Genomic DNA, 9,298 nt, shown 5'->3' on the forward strand with positions numbered 1-9,298 from the left:
TATATATAAAAAATAAAATAATGCTTTCTTAACCTTAAAAGTTTGAATGATAATTATACTAGCCTCCAAACGTTGCTATGACAATAGTTTTAAGTGATTACACTTAAATAATCTTACTTTTGCCAAGTTTAGGAGAAAATACGATCATGCAAACCCATGCTTAGGCCACTCCCCAGATCTTGGAAAAGTCTGTCATTAGCTTCACAGTAAATTCACCTCTGCCTACCTTCCAGGGTCATTAGAGGATGACACAAGATAGACCTTGGACCAATAACACATAAGCGCCTTTGTACTTACTACACAAGGGTGACCCCTCCAGACTGATGTGGGGCTCAGGGTTTGGCTAGTGGAACAAGGCTAGATTTTAGCCCTCACTCTTCTCCTTGGCTGGGTGCCTTCGACATTGCAAAAACTCAAGATTGCTGATACATCTGTGCAGTTAGTGTACTCCACCAACGTGCCCAGCCAACAGGGAATTAAACTCAAGTCCTCTTCTCTTACCAAGTTGTATGTCAGCACGCAGGTCCCTGAGAATAGAGCACTTTGGGCTTCACACAAAGGCTCTGCCTCTCTGCTAAGCTCTGCATCCACACTTTGCTAATGTGCAAAGTTGTGGGTGGCCCAGCACACTAGTGCACGTGACGGCCATGATACCTGACACACAGTATACATTCTGAAAATATAAATGTTGCTTTTTTGCCCCCCACCCCATTCTTTCCTACCAGTGTAACCTTTCCTTATTTGCTCAATCTTGTAAAACTCAAGGTCATTTAAAAAGTTAATTTGCATATTTTCAAGAACGCAATTGGAAACCTACGTTGCTCCATGGAATTGCTTTACTAATGTGTTCCTGTGCTTTAGGGGGGTCTACACAAGACAACATATTTGTGGATTTTGCCATGTTCCTTAGCTCTCTGCATTGGCACACTAGTGGGAAGGAATATGGGGCCGCACCAACCAAAGAACACCCAGATCTCATTTGGGGCATATCCAAGCCTGAGGGCTGCTCCTGACTAGTATCAGAATGTTGGGATGGGGGTGGAAGTAGGGGTCAGGGGAAGCGAAGCATCAATGCCCTGTAATGTCAGACTTTTCTCTTTGGCCCTATGGTGGAAAGACGTGAAGAAAATTCCTTAAGGAGCCTGTTTTCTAAAAAGCGGCCACTAGAGGGCTCTTTAGTGTCTTCCTCAGGCTCTCTTGCTGTGAGCTGACAGGTTTAGTGAGTAGCTTTGGCCTCGGCGGGCCTGCTGAGGGATTGAGTTCTATCTCATAGGCTGGGATATGAAGGTGGACAGCAGGACAGCAGAGGCTTTACTCACCCACCCACTTTATTTCTGCTGAGTGAGTTACCCTGAGGCAAAGGGGATTCTTAGAAACTTAATTTCTCCATCAAAGTAAACATACATTAAAATTTTTGCTAATATAAAGGCTGACTAATTTAATTTAAACTCCTATCCAGAGCATTTGAGAATTAATGATGGAGCCACACCCTCATTAACATTGGACATGATCAATCTTGTAAATTTTCCTAACATGATGGATTAAAAATATATGTCAAGCAAATGTTTTTAATGAGCACCTGTCTTTTGTCTGTTCTTATCCTGTCAAACATCTTTGCCCTATATGGGTATTAATAAATGACATATAAATATTTTTTAATCCATAAAGTCTCCCTGTTCAAAGCAAATATGGATTCCATCTAGCCCTTTCCTACTGGAAGAGCCAACGACCTTCGCTCAGCCCTCATTCTATTCCAAACATACTGTGGCCGTCTTCTTAGGAGAACGGCATTCACTGTGTGAGACTGCTCACTTCTCACAGGTTTGGGCTCTTTTCATAATTTTGGGGCAGAGCCTGTTGATACGTTAGTACCGTATGCTTTAGATTAAAATCTCCCAAAGGGGCAGACCTGATTTGCTTATTTACTGTGTTCAGCAAAATGTATACTATTCAATAAGTGTTACAATTAACAAACATGGGTTTCACACTTGGCTTCTCCTTCCCAAAGGAATAAATCTATTATTCTGACCACAATGTGTAAAATAAGGGATCTGGCTAGCATCTATGCTATGAGGAAGAATAAGCACTAAAGCTGATTTTTTAAAAAAGCTTACTAGAATAATTCCATATTCATAGTCTGCAGCAGCTTTAAAGAAATTTTAAGTGTTGGCTCTGGTTCCAGATGATCTAAGGATTTCATTTTCACTTTAGGAAAACTTGTTTTTCAGATTATATACATTTATTTTCCAAGAAATATGTGATCATTGAAGAAAATTAGCAATTTCTTCAAAAATATAAAAAATTACTTATAAATCTAACATTTAGAGATAATCACAAATGACATATTTTCTATTTCCTTCTAGTCTATATTTATAAGCACACATATACATGTATGAATATTGTTTTTCCAAAATTAGAAACATAAGAGTCTCTATAGTGCTTTTTCACAATTGGCATTTTCCTGTCGTCACTTTTTGTGTGTGTGTGCGTGTATATATTATAATTTTCAATGGCTGAATAATATTCCATTATAAAGATATGTAATAATTTATTAACAAACTCTCTTCTGTGCCCAAACATGTCTTCATGCCTTCGTGCTAGTTATTTCCTTTTCCTGGGCATATAGGATGCTTCTATTTCCCAGCTTCCCTTGCAGTTCAGTTAGGATCATGTGACTGAGTTCCAGCCAATGGAATATGGGTGAAATTGAATGGCCCTGTTCTTAAAACCAACCCATATCATTCTCCCACCCTCTCTTCTGCTGCTGCAGCAACTCTGGAACACATGTTCCAGATGGCATGGCTATAATATGGAAACAGTTTCCATCTTTGAGTCACCACTTAAAAGAGGAAAAAGCATCCAATTGGCTTCAGATTACAACCTGAGTGAAAAATAAACCTCTGTATGTTCCTGCACTTAGCCCAGTGATGCCTTAAGTAAATAAGTACATGTAAGACCTGCAAGTTGTTGCCAACTTTCCTTTATTGTAAGTAAATAGCAACATTTTGGTTATTGCCAATTATGTTAATAAAACAGGTAAGAACTATTAGGTTGTCCCCCCCTATTTTAAATAAGTAGGTAGTTATTTTCTTATTAATATTTTTTTGTATAATTTTGTAGTTCTCTGCAGAGAGCTATTTTTTAAAAAAATTAGAAAATGTGTAAAGAAGCAAGCAGAATTGTCGGGAGGATGATCCATGAGGCTGAGCTTGTCTAGCAATGGACTGCCTGGAACAAAGGCTTCCTCTACCCCATGGGAGGGTCTGTGCCCCCACCCAGCCCAGTGGGCTAGGTATTCTTGTTCCTGCAGCTCTGTGAAGCCAACTTCTGAAACTGTTGCCAGGTGCCATAAGCCAGAAATCTCAGACTACTGCTGCACAGCCTGCATCTAAACTCCGACTACTTGGAACCTAAGGTCTGTCTGTTCATGCTAGCCTACTAATCGACAAGTTTGCCCATGTATACAACACTTCAGACCAGTGTCTCATTTGTTGTTGTTGTCATTAATCATTAGGGGGTGTATTTTAATTTTTTTAACCAAATATATATTTGTATTAATAAAAATTCAAAAAATTCAAAGGGTAAAAAATCAAAAGGATAGAGTTAAAACTCTTCCTTCTGTCTCTCAGTCATCTCATTCTCTTCTTCAGGGGCAATTAATTTTGTTTCTTCTATATCCTTACAGAGAAATTATAACTGATTATAAATTGAGTCTAACAACCAAAATGAATAACAAATGAGGTTCCTTCTCAATCAAGTAAGTCATTCTTTGATTTTTAAAATTATTACTTTTAAAAATCAAAACACATGATAAAAAATTAATCTGCACAGATAGGTCTAAAATGAAAAGGACAAGCTTCCTTTACACACACCCCCATTCTTGACCTTCTCCCCAAGAACAACCTGTTACCAACTTCTTACAATCCTACTCAAAACATGCTTATGTATATTCCATAAACATTAACAAATAGAAGCACAGACATACCAAATACATATTTCTGACTCTTACCTTTTTCACTTAATTATATATCTTGGACATAGTTCCACAGCAGCACATACAGATAATCTTCCTTCTTTTGAAAAGATGGATCACAAAGAGATCTTTAGGTTGTTACTAGTTTGCTGCTATTACAAACAATTTTCTTTTTTTTCTGCCATCTCTCCCTTTCCCCCACAATGTTTTTCTAATGAGGACCTTGTGTGTGTGTGTGTGTGTGTGTGTGTGTGTGTGTATTATAATTTTGCACCTATAAATGTAAGCATAAATTTTCAGTCAAGTAAATATTCTTTTTTTTTCTTTCCCCAAAGAATAGGGGAAAAGAAATTGTTTATTATTAACCTTAAAAAAAAACAAAAACAAAAAACATTTACACTTTCATCTTTAGGTATGTGCCAACAAAGACAAGTTCTTAGAATTATTTTTGCTACAAGATCTAATAACATTGATTTAATAACACTTCTCTCCTTCTTTGGTGTTCCATCTTATTCTAGTTTAGTTTGGTCATTTTGTATTGAATTTGAATGAACATTTCTCCCTGGCCTGTTCCCCACAAAAAGCCTTGGGGGTGTGGAAATTACCTGAGCATTATTCCAAACTGACTAAGCATCATCTGATAATATGTTAATGGACAAAATAATTGCTGTTGTGTTAGAACTCCATGAAAGAGGCTACATTTAAGAAGCTAAGATTGAATGTAAAAGTGAGTGCCTTTAGGAAGTTCGCATTTCAATCTGGATAAAATGAATTTAAGCACAAATGGAATCGAAAGACAAAGATACAGTTTACTGTAACTCCCTCCAATAAATTTTGTATTTTAGCATTTGAAGAAAGTTCAAAGAAAACTGAAGGACGAGTAAACAGTAAAAATTAAGGGTATGTATTGTAATCCATAGAGCAGACACCAAAAAATCCTGCAAAGAGGAATAATGAAAAAACAAAATGCAAATTAAAATAAAAATCTAAAGAAATTTATATAACATAAAAAAAGGCAGGAAAGAAGTAGAACAACAACAACAAAAGAAACGAAACAGAAAACATATAGTAAAATGGCAGGTTAAATCCAACCATATCAAAATTGCCTTGACTATAAGTATGCTAAATACTCCCTATCACATTAAAATGCAGAGATTGTCAGAATGAACTTTTTAAAGAGTCCCAACTATATGCTGTCTATAAGAGATGCTGTTTAAAAACAAATACAACTATAAACATTTTATATCAAGCTCAGCAAACAGTTTTCAAAAGTCCCTAAAATTCCTATCTAATTGTTCCCCAAAGTACTTCCCCCTCACTGTATCGATGTTCTATTCTTTAGCATCAACCACTACATTCATATTTATTAATTCCCATAACCACAGGCCAAGAGAATAAAAGCATCTATGTAAACAAACACATATTCAAAATTCTCCCTAAAGCCCATGGGGAGAAAAAGTAAAAGATCCAAAAAAGTTCTTCCCATTGTGTGGTTTCTGATGATTTATAGAACAAGTGGTAAACACAATTAAAATATGCAGGGAGAGGGAGGTATATGTGAAATCAATCAATCAACCAATCAATCAATCTTCGAGTTATATCTAGTTCAAGCAAGAAACTCCTTTAAGACTATTAAGGATGATGTTATCCCTCAAATTCACTTAACGGATAATGAAAAGTAAAAAGCAATTCATAATTAAGTAATTACAGAGAATCTCCTGAAATCATAAAATGTAAAAGTTTCATGAGGCCCTCTAACATTCAGCAATTGCTGGCTCTCTTTTCGTTTTCTTTTTTGGATATTTGGAAGTGATAGATATCTCTAAACTAATCAACCTTTATGATACATTTTAGACTAAATTTTTTTCAGAAACCCTATTTAGTTTTTCATAGCATAAGAATGTATTTACAAAATCATGTTTTAATTTTATGAAGTTTTCTTAGAAACAATGCCAGTACTACCAATAATCATAATCATAGCAGCACACTTTAAGACCTAAAAGTGACTCTTTAAAAATATCAAATGTGATAACATGCCAAAAAATAGAGAATTCTTATCCATGAGGGTAATTGTAAATCATCATCTATTACTTACTTGATGAAGTCACTTTCTTCAAAAAACGCCCAATTCCTTCAAACTTCATCAGTTTGGTTACCAAATACTGCTAAATATATAATTATAGATATTTATAATAGTTGAATAAAAAGACTCATAATTAGATTTCACAATTTACATAACTGATTTCATATATCTGCACTTAAGCCTATATCTATATCTACATAATATTATGTATAATATCATAATGACAGTTATTGAACTATTTTTCCTCTGAGAAGTTGAATAGGATAAGGGTACTTTCCACTCATGTCTCCCCATAAAAGACTTTCTGATGGAAGATGGAGGCTGAGGGAGGATGGGTCAAGCATCATTCCCAAGTGTTTTGATTTCTTATCTAAATTAAAGATTGGCCCATTCATTTAATATGAGAATCAAATGGAGAAAAGTAGAGTTTGAACCCGGACATATTGATTTTAATGTACAAAGACACTGGTCTGGAGTTTAGATGAAATAATCGCAATGGAAAGGAAGATTCTAGGATTATCGATACACAAGTGATAACTGAAATCAAGAACATGGATGCGTTCGTTCGGGAGACGGTGGATTCAGAGAATGTCAAGGATAGAGCCTTGAGACACACCAACATCTGAAGGACAAATGGAGAACAGGGAGCCCAAGAAGGTGTCAGGGAAGAAAGTCGGAGAAAGTGGAGAGGGTTATGCTATTGAAATCAAAAGGAAGAGAGGACATCCAGGAGGAGTGTCAAATGAAACAGAATCTGTACTTTCCCAACATAATCTTGTCAGTGCTAAATGAGGAAGGGTATCTCAGCCCTTAGTTTAATAAGCTGTTGGTATTTTTCATCTTTTTCATTTCACCTATTTTTCAGGCTAATTTTGAAAACTAACCTTTGGAATGTGTACTACTTACATATCTACGTATCACCTTGGTAGGGCTGCTGTAACAAATTACCACAAATTTAGTGGCTTAAAACAAGAGAAAATGGTTTTATCATAGTTCTAGAATCCAAAAGTCTGAAATCGGGTGTAGGCAGGGTGAGTTCCCTTTTAGGGGCCCTAAAATGTGCTCCATACCTTTCTCCTAGCTTCTTCTGGTTGCCAGCAATCCTTGGCGTTCCTTGCCACGAGGCAGAATTAACTCCAGTCTCTGCCTCAGAAGTTACGTAGTATTCCTCCTGAGTATCTGTGTCCAAATTTCCCTCTTCCATAAGGACAGCAGTCATTGGATTCATCTAGTATGACCTCATCTTAACTTGATTAAATCTGAAAACAAAAAAACAATTATTTCAAATTGAGTCATTCTTAGGTTCTGGGTGGACATGAATTTTTGGAGGACACTATTCAACCCACCATCCTAAGGGTATGATCACAAATTTACAAGTGCCATAGCAACTAGACTCTAGAATTTTAGAGGGTTTATAAAGAAGTTAGAATGGTGCACACAAGAAATGAATTTTATGTGGGTACTTGCTAGAAGAGGTCTGTGAGAGAATGTGACCCCCAGCTGACCTAAAAACTGGACCCAGGCAATCAGAGGCTCCTCACCCCTTCCCCTGGCCTTGGGATGTATGTGTCACCGTTCCCATACTAGAAGCCACTTCAAAGGACACTGTCTGGAGAGGGTAATGTGTCCCTAAGACCATCTAGACGGTATACTTGATTAAACGCCATTAAGATCTCTATAAACTCTTAAGATTCTAGCGGGAAGGTGTGGAAATCTACCTGCCATGAGGCCACTGAAGACAACTCTCATATGTAAGTTCCCTTGCTTATTAAAACTGCCACCTACCTATATGAAGTGGTCCATGTTTGGAGGCCAGTTTTTAACTTCACTGGGGGAACCCCTGAAATTTCGTACCAACAGCACCGAATTTTTTTGCACCTTAGTTTTCTTGCATTGTAATACGAGCCAAAGTAAGTTGAGACTCACTTTGCAGAAATTCTTTAATTAATATTTTTTTACTTGTTATCTCATCTGCTCTAAGAGTAAACCCTCTGAACTATTTCTGTAAAGAAGAAATTCACATTTTTTTCACTCGGTGAAATACAGAATCAGAAAATCTTTCCAACCCATTTGGGACCTGGTTTGACAGTTTCCATGGCTATGCAGATGGCTAAACTAATGGACTCTTTAAAACTCTCGAAGTAGTGAGAGGTGTGGCAAAGGACCACACATTTATTTAGACAAAAGTACCTTTTCTCTATTATCATCAAATATTTACTATGTACCACAGTCTTCATGGCACCATTAGGTATTAAGAGTATTTAGACTTAAATAAAAAACACTTTCCCTGGGATGACACTAGGGAGGAGCAAAAAAATGTGAACAAACATAAAAGTTATAGTTGGACTAATTCTGACATTATTTTGAGCCATCCGGCCAACTCCGGAGTCGTTCTGAGGTGTGAGTCATGGGCGAGCCTTCTTGATCACTCACCCAGTCCCTGCCATTTGTGATACTGTCTAGGGTCCCCAAACCGGAACCAGAACAGGCTTAGCCGACCAGAAACAGTGCCATGAGCAAGCCTCCGAGGTTCGGGCATCCGGGCGAGTGCCCCGGACACGGGCGTCTCACCGCTGTCCTCTCTGGATCGCCAGGCTGCTGAGGAAGTGGCAGTATTAGGGATGCCATATCAGCTCCAAAGTCGACAAGGCTCTCCTTGATAGTCGATCGTATAACTATAACGAGAAAGCAAATATGTATTTCAAAGGCCCTGAATGTGAACTATGTACCTCCAAGATGGAATGGCTTTTTTAAAAGGAAAAGTAAGCCTTGTTGTAGCACCCCTGACTCTGTGAAGGGAAGGCTTCAGGACGCTTGCTGCAGAAAGTTTGTCTAACAGGGAGTTTCTGGACGGGAACGAGAGCCAGGATCCCAGAAATCCGTTCAAACACTTGTTATTGCCCCGAACACCCAATGAAGGCCCAGGGTTCCGCCTAGGTGGGGCCGTGGCTGCGGCCGTGGCCGTGCCTCGGCGTCCGCCGCGGGGTGGGCTGGCCGAGCAGCCGCGGGCCGCGCGGGCCGCGTTTTTCGGTTTTCACTTTTCCTTCCCAGGCCGCTCCCACTTCCTTTCTTTCCCACCGGTCCCCTCCCGGCCCAAGTCCGGGGGCCGCACCTCCGCGGGGTCCCGTCCGCTTCCCCGGGGACCAAAAGGAGGCGAATTCCTGTGGGTCCCAGGAGCGCCAAGAGTGCGCGGCAAGACGGGAAATTGCAAAAGTCCTCGGCCCGCGGCCCTCCCCCGCGGC

At 38.7% G+C, this 9,298-nt stretch overlaps 1 long non-coding RNA gene across 5 annotated transcripts in view; it reads right to left on the reverse strand.

Annotated features, from left to right (window-relative positions):
- LOC107196224 overlaps positions 1–9,297 on the reverse strand; it is a 181,117-nt gene extending 171,820 nt beyond the window's left edge. For 2 of the 5 annotated variants that reach the window (XR_003048629.1, XR_003048630.1), the window contains exons 1-4: positions 9,169–9,297; positions 8,490–8,731; positions 7,127–7,315; positions 6,069–6,138 (exon numbers count right to left, since the gene is read on the reverse strand). This is a non-coding gene — a long non-coding RNA (uncharacterized LOC107196224). Of the gene's footprint in view, positions 1–3,598; positions 4,074–4,762; positions 4,912–6,068; positions 6,139–7,126; positions 7,316–8,489; positions 8,732–9,168 lie in introns of those variants that run through there. The other 3 variants (XR_003048631.1, XR_001517597.2, XR_001517598.2) reach the window with 3 other exon arrangements.
- Between the last annotated feature and the right edge of the window lies 1 nt (position 9,298).

This window comes from Pteropus alecto, unplaced genomic scaffold (genome assembly GCF_000325575.1).
Source record: "Pteropus alecto unplaced genomic scaffold, ASM32557v1 scaffold338, whole genome shotgun sequence".
NCBI lineage: Eukaryota > Metazoa > Chordata > Mammalia > Chiroptera > Pteropodidae > Pteropus > Pteropus alecto.